General features: G+C 47.4%; 2 non-coding genes and 4 pseudogenes across 2 annotated transcripts; all 6 read left to right on the top strand.

The window, feature by feature from the left end:
* Positions 1-5739: 5739 nt before the first annotated feature.
* LOC137010300 (U2 spliceosomal RNA) lies at positions 5740-5953 on the top strand (annotated as a pseudogene).
* Positions 5954-8048: 2095 nt separating this feature from the next.
* LOC137009960 (U1 spliceosomal RNA) lies at positions 8049-8212 on the top strand. The gene has a single exon (XR_010893045.1). It is a non-coding gene; the product is annotated as a U1 spliceosomal RNA (small nuclear RNA).
* An 861-nt stretch (positions 8213-9073) lies between these two features.
* On the top strand, positions 9074-9226 carry LOC137010315 (U2 spliceosomal RNA; annotated as a pseudogene).
* Positions 9227-19325: 10099 nt separating this feature from the next.
* LOC137010299 (U2 spliceosomal RNA) lies at positions 19326-19536 on the top strand (annotated as a pseudogene).
* Positions 19537-21631: 2095 nt separating this feature from the next.
* Positions 21632-21795, top strand: LOC137009959 (U1 spliceosomal RNA). Its single transcript, XR_010893044.1, has one exon. It is a non-coding gene; the product is annotated as a U1 spliceosomal RNA (small nuclear RNA).
* Positions 21796-22657: 862 nt separating this feature from the next.
* LOC137010314 (U2 spliceosomal RNA) lies at positions 22658-22810 on the top strand (annotated as a pseudogene).
* The last annotated feature ends 513 nt before the right edge of the window (positions 22811-23323 follow it).

Raw genomic sequence — 23323 nt, 5'->3', positions numbered from 1 at the left:
AACTGGTTGACAGTTTTAGGTCGGCTGCCGGTGAGAGAGCGTCTGTACAGACATGGGCAGGGAAGGTCACCTTTGTGTCCAGTGGGCTGTGGACAGGAGGAAACAATTGAGCACAGTTTGTGGTCTTGTCCAGGAGCAGCATCTCTCTGGCGTTCTGTAAAGTTGTGGTGGAAAGATTGGAGGGGGCCTTCTATTACGAGAGAGCTAGTAGTGAAGGGGGAGGGTTTAAAGGATTTGGAAAAAGACCGCAGGAGAGTGGTGTGGGTGGTAATTTCAGAAGCTAAATATATTTTGTGGGAGTGGAGAACAACGTGCTTGAAAAAGCAGTTGCCTCGTATGTTTCCAGAAAGGTTATTTTGTCGTTTACTTGGAAAAATAGTAACCGAGGTAAAAATGTTTAAAGAGTGTTATGGGGAGGAGGAAACCAGGAGGGTATGGGGAGGGTTACCAAGAGTGGGTGTTGGGTAAAAGGAAAAGGATTTCATATTATATTGCCTTTTTGGGTGTTTATTGTTTTGTTCTGTTTTTTTTTTTCCATTCTTTTGGTGTATGACCATGATAGCTTATCAGTGTGTATAGAGAGGTGATATGTAATTTTTGTTGTAATGTTTTCCAGACTGTTGTAATGAATGGAATAAAAAAAAAAAAAAAAAAATCTGTTCTTATCAGATGGACACTTCAAGAGAAGAGACTCCGTTGCCGACCATGATGGTGCGGCTGAAAAATACTGTCAGATTTCAAATGAAGAAGGATGCTGAGATGGAGATTAAGAGGAGGTTTGGACGGGAGTTTGTTGTTGCTGAGGTGCTAAGAGGAGTTTTTGGAATTCCTGCATCCCTGATCTTTTGTCTTCAAGATTTCTCTTCTTCTGGGTTCATGGACTTGACCTTTTTTCAACTGAGAGATTGTGTTGCTTTCTTTGAGGAGTGGGAAAGGAAAAAGATCACCGTTTGCTGAAGGACCTGCATCTTCATCCAGCCTTTGCACAGGATTATTTACCATTGGTGATCCACCTTTACAACCCCTTTGTGGAGGATGGAGATGTTCTAACTTTTTTGGCAAGGTACTGTGAGGCTGTGAAAGGGGGGGAACGACTGAAAGACCAGTATGGCATCTGGAATGGTAAGAGGAGATACTTAGTCAAGCTAAGGGCTGATCCAGCATCACCTGGGGGTCTTATCCACCCCCCGGGGTCCTTCTTCATCGGGTCCAACCGAGGCTTCCTCCATTATCCGGGGCAGCCGCTGTATTGCAGAAGATGTGGGGCTCGAGGTCACGTTAAGACTGACTGTACTGGTCAACGTTGTCGCTTTTGCGAGTCAACAGACCATATTACCTCAGCTTGTCCCGAACCCAAAAGATGCAGCTTATGCGGTGGGGTGGACCATCTGTTCCGTGCATGCCCAACCAGAAAGAAATCCTTTGCCAGCCTCTTTAGAGAAGGTCATGACCTGCAGGCAGATCTTGAATCTTTGCTTACAAGCTTACCTGCAGAGATGGAAAGCCAGGAAGCAGGACCTTCGAGTGCAGATCAGGGGGCAAGAGAAACAAAAGGCCGTAGGGGTGAAGTACCGGGCAATTCCCGGGAGGAAGTGAGAGATGAGGAGAGCGTGCGACAACTGGCGCCATCCCAGGAATGGTCGGAGATAGATGTGACAGAGGTGTTATCTGGGATCTTCGAGTCTCAGAGAGATCTGACAACGAGGCCCATGGACTTAAGGGAAAGGAAGTCTCCTTCATTAGGAGGAGAGAATCGGCCTCAGCAGGACGATGAATCAAGTGAACCGATGGAGGTAGCACAAGGACAACGTCGACGGCGGCTCACTGAGGACACCGAGAGCCAGGAAAGGGGGCGCAAGTGCAGTAGGGTAGGACTTTTAAGCTCATCTCTTTTGCAGGAGCTAGCTCCTGTTCAGGACTGGGAGAAAGCGGTCCAAGAAGAGGAGAACCCTGGGAGGGTGGAAGTGGAGGCTGAAAGGGAAAATGGATGTGGAGCAAAAGAGGGGAGAACTGGTGAAAAGGACCAGGTGGACTTGGGAAAACCCGGGAGGGGAGGTTTAGAAGAGATGGAGGATGAGGGGCAGGATGACAAACAAGTGGGGGAATGGGTTGAGGTACTCACAAGGAAGGGAAAGGGGAGGGGAAAGGGGATATCAGGAAGGAAGGGGAGTATTTAAGGTTTTGTTCAGGAAAATTTTGGTTTTGTGTTATATTAATTTGCAATTATTAAAATGGGTTGTGTAAGAGTGGCTACTCTGAATGTAAGAGGGATAAAAATGCTTCAGCGAAGGACTGCAGTCTTTATTTCTTTAAAAAGGTTACCCTTTGATGTTTTATTTTTGCAAGAGTGCCACTTACAAGGGTACAGTGATGTACAATTATTTTCTGCGGGGTGGGGGCTGGGGCCTTCAGTCTGGGGAGTGGGAAATGTGAGGGCGGATGGGGTGGGGATTTTGTTTTACTCTGGGGAGTTTGTGATTGAATCCACTAATGTGATTAGGCCGGGGAGGGTGATAGTGGCGGATGTCAGATGGAGGGGGGTGGCTTTTCGGTTTGTGAATGTTTATGCACCGAGTAAGTTAGGAGAAAGGGAGGGTTTTCTAGATGACCTAGCTCCGGTCCTCTTTACCAACCGATTGGTGGTTTTAGGGGGATTTCAATGTGTCACTAGACAATGCTTCTGGAAAGGACTTAGCGCAGCTGGTGACCAATTTTTCTCTTCGGGATTCATTTAGGTTAGTGGGTGGTTTAGAACCAACCTATACATGGAGAAATAATAGGCAGGAGGCATCACGGCTGGATTATGTTTTTGTTCCAGACCATATGAAGGTCAGGAATTACACCCAGCAGCCTATGTGGTGCACAGATCACTGTTTGGTAGGGGTTGGGGTAGAGGTAGGGGGTTTGAAGAGAGGGAGGGGAGTCTGGAGATTCAATACCTCCTATTTAAAAGATAGAACTTTTTATGAAGTACTTCAAAGGTTGATAGCCGGTTGGAAAAACCTGAGGGGTCTGTTTGATTCACAAGCAGCTTGGTGGGAGGGAGTGAAGGAGAGAGTCTCTCTCTTTTGCCGCTGCTGGGGAATTGCAAAAGCGGAGCGCAAACGTGCTCAGGTCCGCAAATGGTCAGAGGAGTTGCAAACCTTGTGGTCTGAGGGAGCATTGAGTACTGCTGAGGGGTGGAACAGAGCCAGTTTTCTACAGGGAGTTATAAAAGACTTTTACTGGGGGAGGCTAAAACCTTCCTGTTGTGGTCAAGAACCCAGAAACGTCTGTTGGACGAGAAACCAACTAGTTATTTCTTTTCCACAGTACGGAGACAGCAGCAGCGCAGCTGTATTGAGGGCCTACAAGGAAGGGAGGGAGTAGAATACTCTGTAGAGGGAATGTTGCAGATAGCTGCTGGTTTCTACAGGGGGCTTTTTAGCAGTAGGGGTTCTTTAAATCCAGCTTCTAGGGGTTTTTTGGAGGGGTTGATAGATGTTTTGGGCGATGAGGAGAGTGTTGCGTTGGAGAAATTTTTAACTCTTCAGGAGGTAGAGTCAGCTTTGTACTCATTCAAAAAGGGTACGGCTCCTGGTAATGATGGCCTTCCAGTAGAGTTTTATAGGGCCTTTTGGCCTTTGATTGGGGCAGAGCTGGTCGAGGTATATCAGGAGAGCCTGAATAAGGGAGAACTGCCGGCTACTATGAGAACAGGTCTTGTGACTCTCCTCTATAAAAAAGGGAAGAAGGAGGACCTAGCAAATTGGAGACCAATAACCCTACTCACAACGGATTATAAAGTGTTAGCAAAGGTCATAACTGAAAGGCTTAAAAGAGTGGTGGGTACAGTGGTTCAGCCGGATCAGACTTGTGGGGTGCCAGGCAGGTCAGGTAGCTTGAACCTAGTCTTGGTGAGGGACATCATTAGCTGGGCTGAACAGCGGCAGCTACCTTTAGCTATCTTAAGTTTGGACCAGGAGAAGGCATTTGATAGGGTAAATCATGCCTTTCTAATGTCAGTCCTGGAGCGTTTGAGATTTGGTCCAGTTTTCAGGGCCTGGGTAAGATTACTATACACCCGAGCGATGAGTAGAATTGGGGTGAATGGATTTTACTCTGAGTTAGTCGAGCAGCAGGGAGGGGTAAGGCAGGGATGTCCCTTGTCCCCCCTGCTCTACATTCTGTCACTGGAGCCCCTTGTGGCGGCACTACGAGCGGCCCCGTCCTTGATGGGAGTGCATTTGCCTGGTGGTAAGGGGATAAGTGCAAAGGTGGCAGCATATGCTGACGATATGACACTTTTCCTGACTTCCGAGCTGGATTTTGTGGTTGCTGACAGGATCCTAAAGGGTTTTTGTGAGGTCTCAGGGGCTCGGGTAAATGTGAGTAAATCTTCTGCAATGTTTGTAGGACAGTGGGCAGGGAGAACAATTGTGCCAGGTGGATACAGCCTGTGTCCTGATGGGATGAAGATTCTGGGTATTCAATTTTTCAGGAAAAATTGTGCACAAGAGAATTGGAGGGCTAGGCTTAAGGTGGTACAGGCAAAGGTAGCTAGGTGGAATGCAAGGGGGCTGTCACTCTGGGGTAGGTTGGAGGTGGTGAAGGCTGATCTCCTCCCTAGTCTGAACCACCTGGCTTATATATTCCCAATTCCTTTTTGGTATGGTAGGAAACTGGAGAGGTTGGTTTTCTCCTTCCTCTGGAGGAATGGTACAGAGTTGGTAGCCAGAACCCAGATGTACCGTCACTTAAAAGAGGGGGGAAGAGGTGTGCCTTGCATACCTTTAAAAATGGAGGCCCTTTTTTCCTCCTTTGCAGCAGGTTTGGTAGCCCAGACTTTAGTGCATAAGGCAGGGTTCCTTGCCAGGTTTTGGTTGGGGTTTCCTTTGAGGTCCATGATTCCATGGAAGGGAACGATGCCTTGGTCAATGGATAGGCCAGAACAATACCAGAAAGTGGTGAATCTTGTGGTGCAAAAATCCTGGTGTTTAGAGCAGTCAGTGATTTTGGACCATAGAAAACTGTACTGCAGACTAAGGGATGAGTTGGTTGGAGGGGCAGAGAGGGTTTCTCTGCATGATGGGGTGGATTGGTCGATCTTGCAGCCCTCATATTTGGTGGGGGTCTGCAAGGATCTGAACTGGTTGACAGTTTTAGGTCGGCTGCCGGTGAGAGAGCGTCTGTACAGACATGGGCAGGGAAGGTCACCTTTGTGTCCAGTGGGCTGTGGACAGGAGGAAACAATTGAGCACAGTTTGTGGTCTTGTCCAGGAGCAGCATCTCTCTGGCGTTCTGTAAAGTTGTGGTGGAAAGATTGGAGGGGGCCTTCTATTACGAGAGAGCTAGTAGTGAAGGGGGAGGGTTTAAAGGATTTGGAAAAAGACCGCAGGAGAGTGGTGTGGGTGGTAATTTCAGAAGCTAAATATATTTTGTGGGAGTGGAGAACAACGTGCTTGAAAAAGCAGTTGCCTCGTATGTTTCCAGAAAGGTTATTTTGTCGTTTACTTGGAAAAATAGTAACCGAGGTAAAAATGTTTAAAGAGTGTTATGGGGAGGAGGAAACCAGGAGGGTATGGGGAGGGTTACCAAGAGTGGGTGTTGGGTAAAAGGAAAAGGATTTCATATTATATTGCCTTTTTGGGTGTTTATTGTTTTGTTCTGTTTTTTTTTTTCCATTCTTTTGGTGTATGACCATGATAGCTTATCAGTGTGTATAGAGAGGTGATACAAAGAAATGTAATTTTTGTTGTAATGTTTTCCAGACTGTTGTAATGAATGGAATAAAAAAAAAAAAAAAAAAAAAAAAAAAAAATCTGTTCTTATCAGTTTAATATCTGATACGTCTCCTATCTGGGGACTACATATTAAATGGATTTTTGGCTCATGGAGCCGGAACCGGGGCTTGCTCCGTCCACTCCACGCATCGACCTGGTATTGCAGTGTCTCCAGGAACGGTGTGCTTCCCCTTTTGGGGGACTGCAAATCGTTGTGGTTAATAGCAGAGGGAATGTCGCTGGAGCTTCACAAGGAGTCTCTATGTACCTGCGGTGGGGTGGCTGGCAGGGTGGCACCGTCTCGCACCCTTATGAAACGGTCGCCGTTGTTCCAAAGCAGCGGTTCCCAAACCAGCACTGCACGTCTTGAATGTCACTCTTGTCTGATGCGCCCGTCTGAGGTCTTGGAGTCTTTACCAACGAGCTGATGAGTTGGATCGGGTGTGTTTGATCAGGGAGACATCTAATCAAACACGCCTGACTGATGGGAACCACTGGTCTAAAGGACCGCAGCTCGTGTACAGGTGCTGGTCATATAATTAGAATGTCATCAAAAAGTTGATTTATTTCACTAATTCCTTTCAAAAAGTGAAACTTGTATATATCATATTCATTCATTACACACAGACTGAGAGGTTTCACATGTTTATTTCTTTTCATTTTGATGAGTATAGCTGACAACTATGGAAAATCCCAAAGTCACTATCTCAGAAAATTAGAATATTGTGAAAAGGTTCAATATTGAAGACACCTGGTGCCACACACTCTTATCAGCTAATTAACTCAAAACACCTGCAAAGGCCTTTAAATGGTCTCTCAGTCTAGTTCTGTAGGCTACACAGTCATGGGGAAGACTGCTGACTTGACAGTTGTCCAAAAGACGACCACTGACACCTTGCACAAGGAGGCCAAGACACAAAAGGTCATTGCAAAAGAGGCTGGCTGTTCGCAGAGCTCTGTGTCCAAGCACATTAATAGAGAGGCGAAGGGAAGGAAAAGATGTGGTAGAAAAAAAGTGTACTAGCAATAGGGATAACCGCACCCTGGAGAGGACTGTGAAACAGAACCCATTCAAAAATGTGGGGGAGATTCACAAAGAGTGGACTGCAGCTGGAGTCAGTGCTTCAAGAACCCCTACGCACAGACGTATGCAAGACATGGTTTTCAGCTGTCTCGTTCCTTGTGTCAAGCCACTCTTGAACAACAGACAGCGTCAGAGGCGCCTCGACAAAAAGGACTGGACTGCTGCTGAGTGGTCCAAAGTTACGTTCTCTGATGAAAGTCAATTTGGCATTTCCTTTGGAAATCGGGGTCCCAGAGTCTTGAGGAAGAGAGGAGAGGCACACAATCCACGTCGCTTGAGGGCCAGCCTAAAGTTTCCACAGTCAGTGATGGTTTGGGGTGCCATGTCATCTGCTGGTGTTGGCCCACTGTGTTTTCTGAGGTCCAAGGTCAACGCAGCCGTATACCAGGAAGTTTTAGAGCACTTCATGCTTCCTGCTGCTGACCAACTTTATGGAGATGCAGATTTCATTTCCCAACAGGACTTGGCACCTGCACACAGTGCCAAAGCTACCAGTACCCGGTTTAAGGACCATGGTATCCCTGTTCTTAATTGGCCAGCAAACTCGCCTGACCTTAACCCCATAGAAAATCTACGGGGTATTGTGAAGAGGAAGATGCCATATGCCAGACCCAACAATTAAGAAGAGCTGAAGGCCACTATCAGAGCAACCTGGGCTCTCATAACACCTGAGCAGTGCCACAGACCGATCGACTCCATGCCACGCCGCATTGCTGCAGTAATTCAGGCAAAAGGAGCCCCAACTAAGTATTGAGTGCTGCACACGCTCATACTTTTCATGTTTATAGTTTTCAGTTGGCCAAGATTTCTAAAAATCCTTTCTTTGTATTGGTCTTAAGTAATATTCTAAATTTGCTGAGATACCGGATTTGGGATTTTCCTTAGTTGTCAGTTATAATCATCAAAATTAAAAGAAATAAACATTTGAAATATATCAGTCTGTGTGCAATGTACATAATATACAAGTTTGACTTTTTGAAAGGAATTAGTGAAAGAAATCAACTTTTTGATGACATTCTAATCATACGACCAGCACCTGTAGGTGCTTGGCAGTTTGCCGGCTTGAAGGCATGGTCACGGAAATCGCAGTCAAGTAATGGAAGGGACACGCCCTTCCTTTGCTTGGGGTGGGGGAGGGGGTCACCGTTGATGAGGACGGCAAAGAGGGATAGGGTAGCCTCTGACTGGAGGCCTGGGGACTCATACTTACCTGGCAGGGGAGACACCATGATCAGGAAGGTGGTTCACCCAGGGCGAGGCTCGGCCATTGCACTCCGGTTGTGCTGACCCCTGCGAATTCCCCAAATGTGGGAATCTCGACTGCATAATTTATGGTAGTGGGGGACTGCGTTCGCGCTCTCCCCTGGACATACTGGTTGAAAGAAGATTAGGTGGTGCCGAGAGAACCTGTGGTTTCTAACAGTCGTAGCGTTGTCTGTGGCTCCGTGTGTGTTTGCACGCCCCTTTTATGGAATCGGGTGTTGCGTGCGCTCGCCTGGTTTCGCAAAGTTCTGAGTTTTCCTTCAGGGACGACAGGCTTTTGGGGGCACTCGACCATGGCCGTTTTCTAAATGACCCCGTGGTCGCTATTGTCACGACCGGCTCAAAGCCGTGACAAATGAAACGGAGGACATAGGCAGCTTGGTAGGTTGCAACGAAAAGAGATTTATCAGCATAAATAAGAAAATATATGAAACAAGAAATCAACAAAACCAAACACAATTTCTGTCAGACACATCAATAACCAAACATCAGACAGAACCACATTTAAATGAATAAGGAACTCAAAATAAACAAAGACCAAAATCAAAACCAAAGCACCCAGGAGCAAGCAACACACCACGCCAAACAAAGCCCAAGCTTTATAGAGGGAAGCACGGGTGTACATGGTTCACTTGATGAGTCTCCCAGCCACACCCACTGGCCGGCCGTAGCAGGAAGAACGAGGGACTCGTCACACTATCCAAATGTTAAAGTTGAGCTTTTTTTTTCCCCCCTCCTGATCAAGAACGACCTAGGGAGTCCAGAGAATTGTACTGCGGTGCTTTTGTGGAGGTCGATGGAAAAACCTAGGACCAGTTCGCGAAAGCAGGTTGTTTCAAATCATCTCCACTATTTAACAAACGATCTGATCGACAGCAGTGGTCCTAGAGGCAAAGTACGAAACCCACCGCGGCCCAGATGGGCGTCGCCTTTGCCGGCTCTGCCCCCACTGCTTGGCAACGGCATCGCTTCTCGGCCTTTTGGCTAAGATCAAGTGTAGTATCTGTTCTTATCAGATGGACACTTCAAGAGAAGAGACTCCGTTGCCGACCATGATGGTGCGGCTGAAAAATACTGTCAGATTTCAAATGAAGAAGGATGCTGAGATGGAGATTAAGAGGAGGTTTGGACGGGAGTTTGTTGTTGCTGAGGTGCTAAGAGGAGTTTTTGGAATTCCTGCATCCCTGATCTTTTGTCTTCAAGATTTCTCTTCTTCTGGGTTCATGGACTTGACCTTTTTTCAACTGAGAGATTGTGTTGCTTTCTTTGAGGAGTGGGAAAGGAAAAAAGATCACCGTTTGCTGAAGGACCTGCATCTTCATCCAGCCTTTGCACAGGATTATTTACCATTGGTGATCCACCTTTACAACCCCTTTGTGGAGGATGGAGATGTTCTAACTTTTTTGGCAAGGTACTGTGAGGCTGTGAAAGGGGGGGAACGACTGAAAGACCAGTATGGCATCTGGAATGGTAAGAGGAGATACTTAGTCAAGCTAAGGGCTGATCCAGCATCACCTGGGGGTCTTATCCACCCCCCGGGGTCCTTCTTCATCGGGTCCAACCGAGGCTTCCTCCATTATCCGGGGCAGCCGCTGTATTGCAGAAGATGTGGGGCTCGAGGTCACGTTAAGACTGACTGTACTGGTCAACGTTGTCGCTTTTGCGAGTCAACAGACCATATTACCTCAGCTTGTCCCGAACCCAAAAGATGCAGCTTATGCGGTGGGGTGGACCATCTGTTCCGTGCATGCCCAACCAGAAAGAAATCCTTTGCCAGCCTCTTTAGAGAAGGTCATGACCTGCAGGCAGATCTTGAATCTTTGCTTACAAGCTTACCTGCAGAGATGGAAAGCCAGGAAGCAGGACCTTCGAGTGCAGATCAGGGGGCAAGAGAAACAAAAGGCCGTAGGGGTGAAGTACCGGGCAATTCCCGGGAGGAAGTGAGAGATGAGGAGAGCGTGCGACAACTGGCGCCATCCCAGGAATGGTCGGAGATAGATGTGACAGAGGTGTTATCTGGGATCTTCGAGTCTCAGAGAGATCTGACAACGAGGCCCATGGACTTAAGGGAAAGGAAGTCTCCTTCATTAGGAGGAGAGAATCGGCCTCAGCAGGACGATGAATCAAGTGAACCGATGGAGGTAGCACAAGGACAACGTCGACGGCGGCTCACTGAGGACACCGAGAGCCAGGAAAGGGGGCGCAAGTGCAGTAGGGTAGGACTTTTAAGCTCATCTCTTTTGCAGGAGCTAGCTCCTGTTCAGGACTGGGAGAAAGCGGTCCAAGAAGAGGAGAACCCTGGGAGGGTGGAAGTGGAGGCTGAAAGGGAAAATGGATGTGGAGCAAAAGAGGGGAGAACTGGTGAAAAGGACCAGGTGGACTTGGGAAAACCCGGGAGGGGAGGTTTAGAAGAGATGGAGGATGAGGGGCAGGATGACAAACAAGTGGGGGAATGGGTTGAGGTACTCACAAGGAAGGGAAAGGGGAGGGGAAAGGGGATATCAGGAAGGAAGGGGAGTATTTAAGGTTTTGTTCAGGAAAATTTTGGTTTTGTGTTATATTAATTTGCAATTATTAAAATGGGTTGTGTAAGAGTGGCTACTCTGAATGTAAGAGGGATAAAAATGCTTCAGCGAAGGACTGCAGTCTTTATTTCTTTAAAAAGGTTACCCTTTGATGTTTTATTTTTGCAAGAGTGCCACTTACAAGGGTACAGTGATGTACAATTATTTTCTGCGGGGTGGGGGCTGGGGCCTTCAGTCTGGGGAGTGGGAAATGTGAGGGCGGATGGGGTGGGGATTTTGTTTTACTCTGGGGAGTTTGTGATTGAATCCACTAATGTGATTAGGCCGGGGAGGGTGATAGTGGCGGATGTCAGATGGAGGGGGTGGCTTTTCGGTTTGTGAATGTTTATGCACCGAGTAAGTTAGGAGAAAGGGAGGGTTTTCTAGATGACCTAGCTCCGGTCCTCTTTACCAACCGATTGGTGGTTTTAGGGGGGGATTTCAATGTGTCACTAGACAATGCTTCTGGAAAGGACTTAGCGCAGCTGGTGACCAATTTTTCTCTTCGGGATTCATTTAGGTTAGTGGGTGGTTTAGAACCAACCTATACATGGAGAAATAATAGGCAGGAGGCATCACGGCTGGATTATGTTTTTGTTCCAGACCATATGAAGGTCAGGAATTACACCCAGCAGCCTATGTGGTGCACAGATCACTGTTTGGTAGGGGTTGGGTAGAGGTAGGGGGTTTGAAGAGAGGGAGGGGAGTCTGGAGATTCAATACCTCCTATTTAAAAGATAGAACTTTTTATGAAGTACTTCAAAGGTTGATAGCCGGTTGGAAAAACCTGAGGGGTCTGTTTGATTCACAAGCAGCTTGGTGGGAGGGAGTGAAGGAGAGAGTCTCTCTCTTTTGCCGCTGCTGGGGAATTGCAAAAGCGGAGCGCAAACGTGCTCAGGTCCGCAAATGGTCAGAGGAGTTGCAAACCTTGTGGTCTGAGGGAGCATTGAGTACTGCTGAGGGGTGGAACAGAGCCAGTTTTCTACAGGGAGTTATAAAAGACTTTTACTGGGGGGAGGCTAAAACCTTCCTGTTGTGGTCAAGAACCCAGAAACGTCTGTTGGACGAGAAACCAACTAGTTATTTCTTTTCCACAGTACGGAGACAGCAGCAGCGCAGCTGTATTGAGGGCCTACAAGGAAGGGAGGGAGTAGAATACTCTGTAGAGGGAATGTTGCAGATAGCTGCTGGTTTCTACAGGGGGCTTTTTAGCAGTAGGGGTTCTTTAAATCCAGCTTCTAGGGGTTTTTTGGAGGGGTTGATAGATGTTTTGGGCGATGAGGAGAGTGTTGCGTTGGAGAAATTTTTAACTCTTCAGGAGGTAGAGTCAGCTTTGTACTCATTCAAAAAGGGTACGGCTCCTGGTAATGATGGCCTTCCAGTAGAGTTTTATAGGGCCTTTTGGCCTTTGATTGGGGCAGAGCTGGTCGAGGTATATCAGGAGAGCCTGAATAAGGGAGAACTGCCGGCTACTATGAGAACAGGTCTTGTGACTCTCCTCTATAAAAAAGGGAAGAAGGAGGACCTAGCAAATTGGAGACCAATAACCCTACTCACAACGGATTATAAAGTGTTAGCAAAGGTCATAACTGAAAGGCTTAAAAGAGTGGTGGGTACAGTGGTTCAGCCGGATCAGACTTGTGGGGTGCCAGGCAGGTCAGGTAGCTTGAACCTAGTCTTGGTGAGGGACATCATTAGCTGGGCTGAACAGCGGCAGCTACCTTTAGCTATCTTAAGTTTGGACCAGGAGAAGGCATTTGATAGGGTAAATCATGCCTTTCTAATGTCAGTCCTGGAGCGTTTGAGATTTGGTCCAGTTTTCAGGGCCTGGGTAAGATTACTATACACCCGAGCGATGAGTAGAATTGGGGTGAATGGATTTTACTCTGAGTTAGTCGAGCAGCAGGGAGGGGTAAGGCAGGGATGTCCCTTGTCCCCCCTGCTCTACATTCTGTCACTGGAGCCCCTTGTGGCGGCACTACGAGCGGCCCCGTCCTTGATGGGAGTGCATTTGCCTGGTGGTAAGGGGATAAGTGCAAAGGTGGCAGCATATGCTGACGATATGACACTTTTCCTGACTTCCGAGCTGGATTTTGTGGTTGCTGACAGGATCCTAAAGGGTTTTTGTGAGGTCTCAGGGGCTCGGGTAAATGTGAGTAAATCTTCTGCAATGTTTGTAGGACAGTGGGCAGGGAGAACAATTGTGCCAGGTGGATACAGCCTGTGTCCTGATGGGATGAAGATTCTGGGTATTCAATTTTTCAGGAAAAATTGTGCACAAGAGAATTGGAGGGCTAGGCTTAAGGTGGTACAGGCAAAGGTAGCTAGGTGGAATGCAAGGGGGCTGTCACTCTGGGGTAGGTTGGAGGTGGTGAAGGCTGATCTCCTCCCTAGTCTGAACCACCTGGCTTATATATTCCCAATTCCTTTTTGGTATGGTAGGAAACTGGAGAGGTTGGTTTTCTCCTTCCTCTGGAGGAATGGTACAGAGTTGGTAGCCAGAACCCAGATGTACCGTCACTTAAAAGAGGGGGGAAGAGGTGTGCCTTGCATACCTTTAAAAATGGAGGCCCTTTTTTCCTCCTTTGCAGCAGGTTTGGTAGCCCAGACTTTAGTGCATAAGGCAGGGTTCCTTGCCAGGTTTTGGTTGGGGTTTCCTTTGAGGTCCATGATTCCATGGAAGGGAACGATGCCTTGGTCAATGGATAGGCCAGAACAATACCAGAAAGTGGTGAATCTTGTGGTGCAAAAATCCTGGTGTTTAGAGCAGTCAGTGATTTTGGACCATAGAAAACTGTACTGCAGACTAAGGGATGAGTTGGTTGGAGGGGCAGAGAGGGTTTCTCTGCATGATGGGGTGGATTGGTCGATCTTGCAGCCCTCATATTTGGTGGGGGTCTGCAAGGATCTGAACTGGTTGACAGTTTTAGGTCGGCTGCCGGTGAGAGAGCGTCTGTACAGACATGGGCAGGGAAGGTCACCTTTGTGTCCAGTGGGCTGTGGACAGGAGGAAACAATTGAGCACAGTTTGTGGTCTTGTCCAGGAGCAGCATCTCTCTGGCGTTCTGTAAAGTTGTGGTGGAAAGATTGGAGGGGGCCTTCTATTACGAGAGAGCTAGTAGTGAAGGGGGAGGGTTTAAAGGATTTGGAAAAAGACCGCAGGAGAGTGGTGTGGGTGGTAATTTCAGAAGCTAAATATATTTTGTGGGAGTGGAGAACAACGTGCTTGAAAAAGCAGTTGCCTCGTATGTTTCCAGAAAGGTTATTTTGTCGTTTACTTGGAAAAATAGTAACCGAGGTAAAAATGTTTAAAGAGTGTTATGGGGAGGAGGAAACCAGGAGGGTATGGGGAGGGTTACCAAGAGTGGGTGTTGGGTAAAAGGAAAAGGATTTCATATTATATTGCCTTTTTGGGTGTTTATTGTTTTGTTCTGTTTTTTTTTTTCCATTCTTTTGGTGTATGACCATGATAGCTTATCAGTGTGTATAGAGAGGTGATATGTAATTTTTGTTGTAATGTTTTCCAGACTGTTGTAATGAATGGAATAAAAAAAAAAAAAAATCTGTTCTTATCAGATGGACACTTCAAGAGAAGAGACTCCGTTGCCGACCATGATGGTGCGGCTGAAAAATACTGTCAGATTTCAAATGAAGAAGGATGCTGAGATGGAGATTAAGAGGAGGTTTGGACGGGAGTTTGTTGTTGCTGAGGTGCTAAGAGGAGTTTTTGGAATTCCTGCATCCCTGATCTTTTGTCTTCAAGATTTCTCTTCTTCTGGGTTCATGGACTTGACCTTTTTTCAACTGAGAGATTGTGTTGCTTTCTTTGAGGAGTGGGAAAGGAAAAAAAGATCACCGTTTGCTGAAGGACCTGCATCTTCATCCAGCCTTTGCACAGGATTATTTACCATTGGTGATCCACCTTTACAACCCCTTTGTGGAGGATGGAGATGTTCTAACTTTTTTGGCAAGGTACTGTGAGGCTGTGAAAGGGGGGGAACGACTGAAAGACCAGTATGGCATCTGGAATGGTAAGAGGAGATACTTAGTCAAGCTAAGGGCTGATCCAGCATCACCTGGGGGTCTTATCCACCCCCCGGGGTCCTTCTTCATCGGGTCCAACCGAGGCTTCCTCCATTATCCGGGGCAGCCGCTGTATTGCAGAAGATGTGGGGCTCGAGGTCACGTTAAGACTGACTGTACTGGTCAACGTTGTCGCTTTTGCGAGTCAACAGACCATATTACCTCAGCTTGTCCCGAACCCAAAAGATGCAGCTTATGCGGTGGGGTGGACCATCTGTTCCGTGCATGCCCAACCAGAAAGAAATCCTTTGCCAGCCTCTTTAGAGAAGGTCATGACCTGCAGGCAGATCTTGAATCTTTGCTTACAAGCTTACCTGCAGAGATGGAAAGCCAGGAAGCAGGACCTTCGAGTGCAGATCAGGGGGCAAGAGAAACAAAAGGCCGTAGGGGTGAAGTACCGGGCAATTCCCGGGAGGAAGTGAGAGATGAGGAGAGCGTGCGACAACTGGCGCCATCCCAGGAATGGTCGGAGATAGATGTGACAGAGGTGTTATCTGGGATCTTCGAGTCTCAGAGAGATCTGACAACGAGGCCCATGGACTTAAGGGAAAGGAAGTCTCCTTCATTAGGAGGAGAGAATCGGCCTCAGCAGGACGATGAATCAAGTGAACCGATGGAGGTAGCACAAGGACAACGTCGACGGCGGCTCACTGAGGACACCGAGAGCCAGGAAAGGGGGCGCAAGTGCAGTAGGGTAGGACTTTTAAGCTCATCTCTTTTGCAGGAGCTAGCTCCTGTTCAGGACTGGGAGAAAGCGGTCCAAGAAGAGGAGAACCCTGGGAGGGTGGAAGTGGAGGCTGAAAGGGAAAATGGATGTGGAGCAAAAGAGGGGAGAACTGGTGAAAAGGACCAGGTGGACTTGGGAAAACCCGGGAGGGGAGGTTTAGAAGAGATGGAGGATGAGGGGCAGGATGACAAACAAGTGGGGGAATGGGTTGAGGTACTCACAAGGAAGGGAAAGGGGAGGGGAAAGGGGATATCAGGAAGGAAGGGGAGTATTTAAGGTTTTGTTCAGGAAAATTTTGGTTTTGTGTTATATTAATTTGCAATTATTAAAATGGGTTGTGTAAGAGTGGCTACTCTGAATGTAAGAGGGATAAAAATGCTTCAGCGAAGGACTGCAGTCTTTATTTCTTTAAAAAGGTTACCCTTTGATGTTTTATTTTTGCAAGAGTGCCACTTACAAGGGTACAGTGATGTACAATTATTTTCTGCGGGGTGGGGGCTGGGGCCTTCAGTCTGGGGAGTGGGAAATGTGAGGGCGGATGGGGTGGGGATTTTGTTTTACTCTGGGGAGTTTGTGATTGAATCCACTAATGTGATTAGGCCGGGGAGGGTGATAGTGGCGGATGTCAGATGGAGGGGGGTGGCTTTTCGGTTTGTGAATGTTTATGCACCGAGTAAGTTAGGAGAAAGGGAGGGTTTTCTAGATGACCTAGCTCCGGTCCTCTTTACCAACCGATTGGTGGTTTTAGGTCGTGATTTCAATGTGTCACTAGACAATGCTTCTGGAAAGGACTTAGCGCAGCTGGTGACCAATTTTTCTCTTCGGGATTCATTTAGGTTAGTGGGTGGTTTAGAACCAACCTATACATGGAGAAATAATAGGCAGGAGGCATCACGGCTGGATTATGTTTTTGTTCCAGACCATATGAAGGTCAGGAATTACACCCAGCAGCCTATGTGGTGCACAGATCACTGTTTGGTAGGGGTTGGGGTAGAGGTAGGGGGTTTGAAGAGAGGGAGGGGAGTCTGGAGATTCAATACCTCCTATTTAAAAGATAGAACTTTTTATGAAGTACTTCAAAGGTTGATAGCCGGTTGGAAAAACCTGAGGGGTCTGTTTGATTCACAAGCAGCTTGGTGGGAGGGAGTGAAGGAGAGAGTCTCTCTCTTTTGCCGCTGCTGGGGAATTGCAAAAGCGGAGCGCAAACGTGCTCAGGTCCGCAAATGGTCAGAGGAGTTGCAAACCTTGTGGTCTGAGGGAGCATTGAGTACTGCTGAGGGGTGGAACAGAGCCAGTTTTCTACAGGGAGTTATAAAAGACTTTTACTGGGGGGAGGCTAAAACCTTCCTGTTGTGGTCAAGAACCCAGAAACGTCTGTTGGACGAGAAACCAACTAGTTATTTCTTTTCCACAGTACGGAGACAGCAGCAGCGCAGCTGTATTGAGGGCCTACAAGGAAGGGAGGGAGTAGAATACTCTGTAGAGGGAATGTTGCAGATAGCTGCTGGTTTCTACAGGGGGCTTTTTAGCAGTAGGGGTTCTTTAAATCCAGCTTCTAGGGGTTTTTTGGAGGGGTTGATAGATGTTTTGGGCGATGAGGAGAGTGTTGCGTTGGAGAAATTTTTAACTCTTCAGGAGGTAGAGTCAGCTTTGTACTCATTCAAAAAGGGTACGGCTCCTGGTAATGATGGCCTTCCAGTAGAGTTTTATAGGGCCTTTTGGCCTTTGATTGGGGCAGAGCTGGTCGAGGTATATCAGGAGAGCCTGAATAAGGGAGAACTGCCGGCTACTATGAGAACAGGTCTTGTGACTCTCCTCTATAAAAAAGGGAAGAAGGAGGACCTAGCAAATTGGAGACCAATAACCCTACTCACAACGGATTATAAAGTGTTAGCAAAGGTCATAACTGAAAGGCTTAAAAGAGTGGTGGGTACAGTGGTTCAGCCGGATCAGACTTGTGGGGTGCCAGGCAGGTCAGGTAGCTTGAACCTAGTCTTGGTGAGGGACATCATTAGCTGGGCTGAACAGCGGCAGCTACCTTTAGCTATCTTAAGTTTGGACCAGGAGAAGGCATTTGATAGGGTAAATCATGCCTTTCTAATGTCAGTCCTGGAGCGTTTGAGATTTGGTCCAGTTTTCAGGGCCTGGGTAAGATTACTATACACCCGAGCGATGAGTAGAATTGGGGTGAATGGATTTTACTCTGAGTTAGTCGAGCAGCAGGGAGGGGTAAGGCAGGGATGTCCCTTGTCCCCCCTGCTCTACATTCTGTCACTGGAGCCCCTTGTGGCGGCACTACGAGCGGCCCCGTCCTTGATGGGAGTGCATTTGCCTGGTGGTAAGGGGATAAGTGCAAAGGTGGCAGCATATGCTGACGATATGACACTTTTCCTGACTTCCGAGCTGGATTTTGTGGTTGCTGACAGGATCCTAAAGGGTTTTTGTGAGGTCTCAGGGGCTCGGGTAAATGTGAGTAAATCTTCTGCAATGTTTGTAGGACAGTGGGCAGGGAGAACAATTGTGCCAGGTGGATACAGCCTGTGTCCTGATGGGATGAAGATTCTGGGTATTCAATTTTTCAGGAAAAATTGTGCACAAGAGAATTGGAGGGCTAGGCTTAAGGTGGTACAGGCAAAGGTAGCTAGGTGGAATGCAAGGGGGCTGTCACTCTGGGGTAGGTTGGAGGTGGTGAAGGCTGATCTCCTCCCTAGTCTGAACCACCTGGCTTATATATTCCCAATTCCTTTTTGGTATGGTAGGAAACTGGAGAGGTTGGTTTTCTCCTTCCTCTGGAGGAATGGTACAGAGTTGGTAGCCAGAACCCAGATGTACCGTCACTTAAAAGAGGGGGGAAGAGGTGTGCCTTGCATACCTTTAAAAATGGAGGCCCTTTTTTCCTCCTTTGCAGCAGGTTTGGTAGCCCAGACTTTAGTGCATAAGGCAGGGTTCCTTGCCAGGTTTTGGTTGGGGTTTCCTTTGAGGTCCATGATTCCATGGAAGGGAACGATGCCTTGGTCAATGGATAGGCCAGAACAATACCAGAAAGTGGTGAATCTTGTGGTGCAAAAATCCTGGTGTTTAGAGCAGTCAGTGATTTTGGACCATAGAAAACTGTACTGCAGACTAAGGGATGAGTTGGTTGGAGGGGCAGAGAGGGTTTCTCTGCATGATGGGGTGGATTGGTCGATCTTGCAGCCCTCATATTTGGTGGGGGTCTGCAAGGATCTGAACTGGTTGACAGTTTTAGGTCGGCTGCCGGTGAGAGAGCGTCTGTACAGACATGGGCAGGGAAGGTCACCTTTGTGTCCAGTGGGCTGTGGACAGGAGGAAACAATTGAGCACAGTTTGTGGTCTTGTCCAGGAGCAGCATCTCTCTGGCGTTCTGTAAAGTTGTGGTGGAAAGATTGGAGGGGGCCTTCTATTACGAGAGAGCTAGTAGTGAAGGGGGAGGGTTTAAAGGATTTGGAAAAAGACCGCAGGAGAGTGGTGTGGGTGGTAATTTCAGAAGCTAAATATATTTTGTGGGAGTGGAGAACAACGTGCTTGAAAAAGCAGTTGCCTCGTATGTTTCCAGAAAGGTTATTTTGTCGTTTACTTGGAAAAATAGTAACCGAGGTAAAAATGTTTAAAGAGTGTTATGGGGAGGAGGAAACCAGGAGGGTATGGGGAGGGTTACCAAGAGTGGGTGTTGGGTAAAAGGAAAAGGATTTCATATTATATTGCCTTTTTGGGTGTTTATTGTTTTGTTCTGTTTTTTTTTTTTCCATTCTTTTGGTGTATGACCATGATAGCTTATCAGTGTGTATAGAGAGGTGATACAAAGAAATGTAATTTTTGTTGTAATGTTTTCCAGACTGTTGTAATGAATGGAATAAAAAAAAAAAAAAAAAAAAAAAAAAATCTGTTCTTATCAGTTTAATATCTGATACGTCTCCTATCTGGGGACTACATATTAAATGGATTTTTGGCTCATGGAGCCGGAACCGGGGCTTGCTCCGTCCACTCCACGCATCGACCTGGTATTGCAGTGTCTCCAGGAACGGTGTGCTTCCCCTTTTGGGGGACTGCAAATCGTTGTGGTTAATAGCAGAGGGAATGTCGCTGGAGCTTCACAAGGAGTCTCTATGTACCTGCGGTGGGGTGGCTGGCAGGGTGGCACCGTCTCGCACCCTTATGAAACGGTCGCCGTTGTTCCAAAGCAGCGGTTCCCAAACCAGCACTGCACGTCTTGAATGTCACTCTTGTCTGATGCGCCCGTCTGAGGTCTTGGAGTCTTTACCAACGAGCTGATGAGTTGGATCGGGTGTGTTTGATCAGGGAGACATCTAATCAAACACGCCTGACTGATGGGAACCACTGGTCTAAAGGACCGCAGCTCGTGTACAGGTGCTGGTCATATAATTAGAATGTCATCAAAAAGTTGATTTATTTCACTAATTCCTTTCAAAAAGTGAAACTTGTATATATCATATTCATTCATTACACACAGACTGAGAGGTTTCACATGTTTATTTCTTTTCATTTTGATGAGTATAGCTGACAACTATGGAAAATCCCAAAGTCACTATCTCAGAAAATTAGAATATTGTGAAAAGGTTCAATATTGAAGACACCTGGTGCCACACACTCTTATCAGCTAATTAACTCAAAACACCTGCAAAGGCCTTTAAATGGTCTCTCAGTCTAGTTCTGTAGGCTACACAGTCATGGGGAAGACTGCTGACTTGACAGTTGTCCAAAAGACGACCACTGACACCTTGCACAAGGAGGCCAAGACACAAAAGGTCATTGCAAAAGAGGCTGGCTGTTCGCAGAGCTCTGTGTCCAAGCACATTAATAGAGAGGCGAAGGGAAGGAAAAGATGTGGTAGAAAAAAAGTGTACTAGCAATAGGGATAACCGCACCCTGGAGAGGACTGTGAAACAGAACCCATTCAAAAATGTGGGGGAGATTCACAAAGAGTGGACTGCAGCTGGAGTCAGTGCTTCAAGAACCCCTACGCACAGACGTATGCAAGACATGGTTTTCAGCTGTCTCGTTCCTTGTGTCAAGCCACTCTTGAACAACAGACAGCGTCAGAGGCGCCTCGACAAAAAGGACTGGACTGCTGCTGAGTGGTCCAAAGTTACGTTCTCTGATGAAAGTCAATTTGGCATTTCCTTTGGAAATCGGGGTCCCAGAGTCTTGAGGAAGAGAGGAGAGGCACACAATCCACGTCGCTTGAGGGCCAGCCTAAAGTTTCCACAGTCAGTGATGGTTTGGGGTGCCATGTCATCTGCTGGTGTTGGCCCACTGTGTTTTCTGAGGTCCAAGGTCAACGCAGCCGTATACCAGGAAGTTTTAGAGCACTTCATGCTTCCTGCTGCTGACCAACTTTATGGAGATGCAGATTTCATTTCCCAACAGGACTTGGCACCTGCACACAGTGCCAAAGCTACCAGTACCCGGTTTAAGGACCATGGTATCCCTGTTCTTAATTGGCCAGCAAACTCGCCTGACCTTAACCCCATAGAAAATCTACGGGGTATTGTGAAGAGGAAGATGCCATATGCCAGACCCAACAATTAAGAAGAGCTGAAGGCCACTATCAGAGCAACCTGGGCTCTCATAACACCTGAGCAGTGCCACAGACCGATCGACTCCATGCCACGCCGCATTGCTGCAGTAATTCAGGCAAAAGGAGCCCCAACTAAGTATTGAGTGCTGCACACGCTCATACTTTTCATGTTTATAGTTTTCAGTTGGCCAAGATTTCTAAAAATCCTTTCTTTGTATTGGTCTTAAGTAATATTCTAAATTTGCTGAGATACCGGATTTGGGATTTTCCTTAGTTGTCAGTTATAATCATCAAAATTAAAAGAAATAAACATTTGAAATATATCAGTCTGTGTGCAATGTACATAATATACAAGTTTGACTTTTTGAAAGGAATTAGTGAAAGAAATCAACTTTTTGATGACATTCTAATCATACGACCAGCACCTGTAGGTGCTTGGCAGTTTGCCGGCTTGAAGGCATGGTCACGGAAATCGCAGTCAAGTAATGGAAGGGACACGCCCTTCCTTTGCTTGGGGTGGGGGAGGGGGTCACCGTTGATGAGGACGGCAAAGAGGGATAGGGTAGCCTCTGACTGGAGGCCTGGGGACTCATACTTACCTGGCAGGGGAGACACCATGATCAGGAAGGTGGTTCACCCAGGGCGAGGCTCGGCCATTGCACTCCGGTTGTGCTGACCCCTGCGAATTCCCCAAATGTGGGAATCTCGACTGCATAATTTATGGTAGTGGGGGACTGCGTTCGCGCTCTCCCCTGGACATACTGGTTGAAAGAAGATTAGGTGGTGCCGAGAGAACCTGTGGTTTCTAACAGTCGTAGCGTTGTCTGTGGCTCCGTGTGTGTTTGCACGCCCCTTTTATGGAATCGGGTGTTGCGTGCGCTCGCCTGGTTTCGCAAAGTTCTGAGTTTTCCTTCAGGGACGACAGGCTTTTGGGGGCACTCGACCATGGCCGTTTTCTAAATGACCCCGTGGTCGCTATTGTCACGACCGGCTCAAAGCCGTGACAAATGAAACGGAGGACATAGGCAGCTTGGTAGGTTGCAACGAAAAGAGATTTATCAGCATAAATAAGAAAATATATGAAACAAGAAATCAACAAAACCAAACACAATTTCTGTCAGACACATCAATAACCAAACATCAGACAGAACCACATTTAAATGAATAAGGAACTCAAAATAAACAAAGACCAAAATCAAAACCAAAGCACCCAGGAGCAAGCAACACACCACGCCAAACAAAGCCCAAGCTTTATAGAGGGAAGCACGGGTGTACATGGTTCACTTGATGAGTCTCCCAGCCACACCCACTGGCCGGCCGTAGCAGGAAGAACGAGGGACTCGTCACACTATCCAAATGTTAAAGTTGAGCTTTTTTTTTTCCCCCCTCCTGATCAAGAACGACCTAGGGAGTCCAGAGAATTGTACTGCGGTGCTTTTGTGGAGGTCGATGGAAAAACCTAGGACCAGTTCGCGAAAGCAGGTTGTTTCAAATCATCTCCACTATTTAACAAACGATCTGATCGACAGCAGTGGTCCTAGAGGCAAAGTACGAAACCCACCGCGGCCCAGATGGGCGTCGCCTTTGCCGGCTCTGCCCCCACTGCTTGGCAACGGCATCGCTTCTCGGCCTTTTGGCTAAGATCAAGTGTAGTATCTGTTCTTATCAGATGGACACTTCAAGAGAAGAGACTCCGTTGCCGACCATGATGGTGCGGCTGAAAAATACTGTCAGATTTCAAATGAAGAAGGATGCTGAGATGGAGATTAAGAGGAGGTTTGGACGGGAGTTTGTTGTTGCTGAGGTGCTAAGAGGAGTTTTTGGAATTCCTGCATCCCTGATCTTTTGTCTTCAAGATTTCTCTTCTTCTGGGTTCATGGACTTGACCTTTTTTCAACTGAGAGATTGTGTTGCTTTCTTTGAGGAGTGGGAAAGGAAAAAAGATCACCGTTTGCTGAAGGACCTGCATCTTCATCCAGCCTTTGCACAGGATTATTTACCATTGGTGATCCACCTTTACAACCCCTTTGTGGAGGATGGAGATGTTCTAACTTTTTTGGCAAGGTACTGTGAGGCTGTGAAAGGGGGGGAACGACTGAAAGACCAGTATGGCATCTGGAATGGTAAGAGGAGATACTTAGTCAAGCTAAGGGCTGATCCAGCATCACCTGGGGGTCTTATCCACCCCCCGGGGTCCTTCTTCATCGGGTCCAACCGAGGCTTCCTCCATTATCCGGGGCAGCCGCTGTATTGCAGAAGATGTGGGGCTCGAGGTCACGTTAA

This window comes from Chanodichthys erythropterus, chromosome 20 (genome assembly GCF_024489055.1).
Source record: "Chanodichthys erythropterus isolate Z2021 chromosome 20, ASM2448905v1, whole genome shotgun sequence".
Taxonomy (NCBI): Eukaryota; Metazoa; Chordata; class Actinopteri; order Cypriniformes; family Xenocyprididae; genus Chanodichthys; species Chanodichthys erythropterus.
This window is presented reverse-complemented; position numbering and strand designations above follow the sequence as displayed.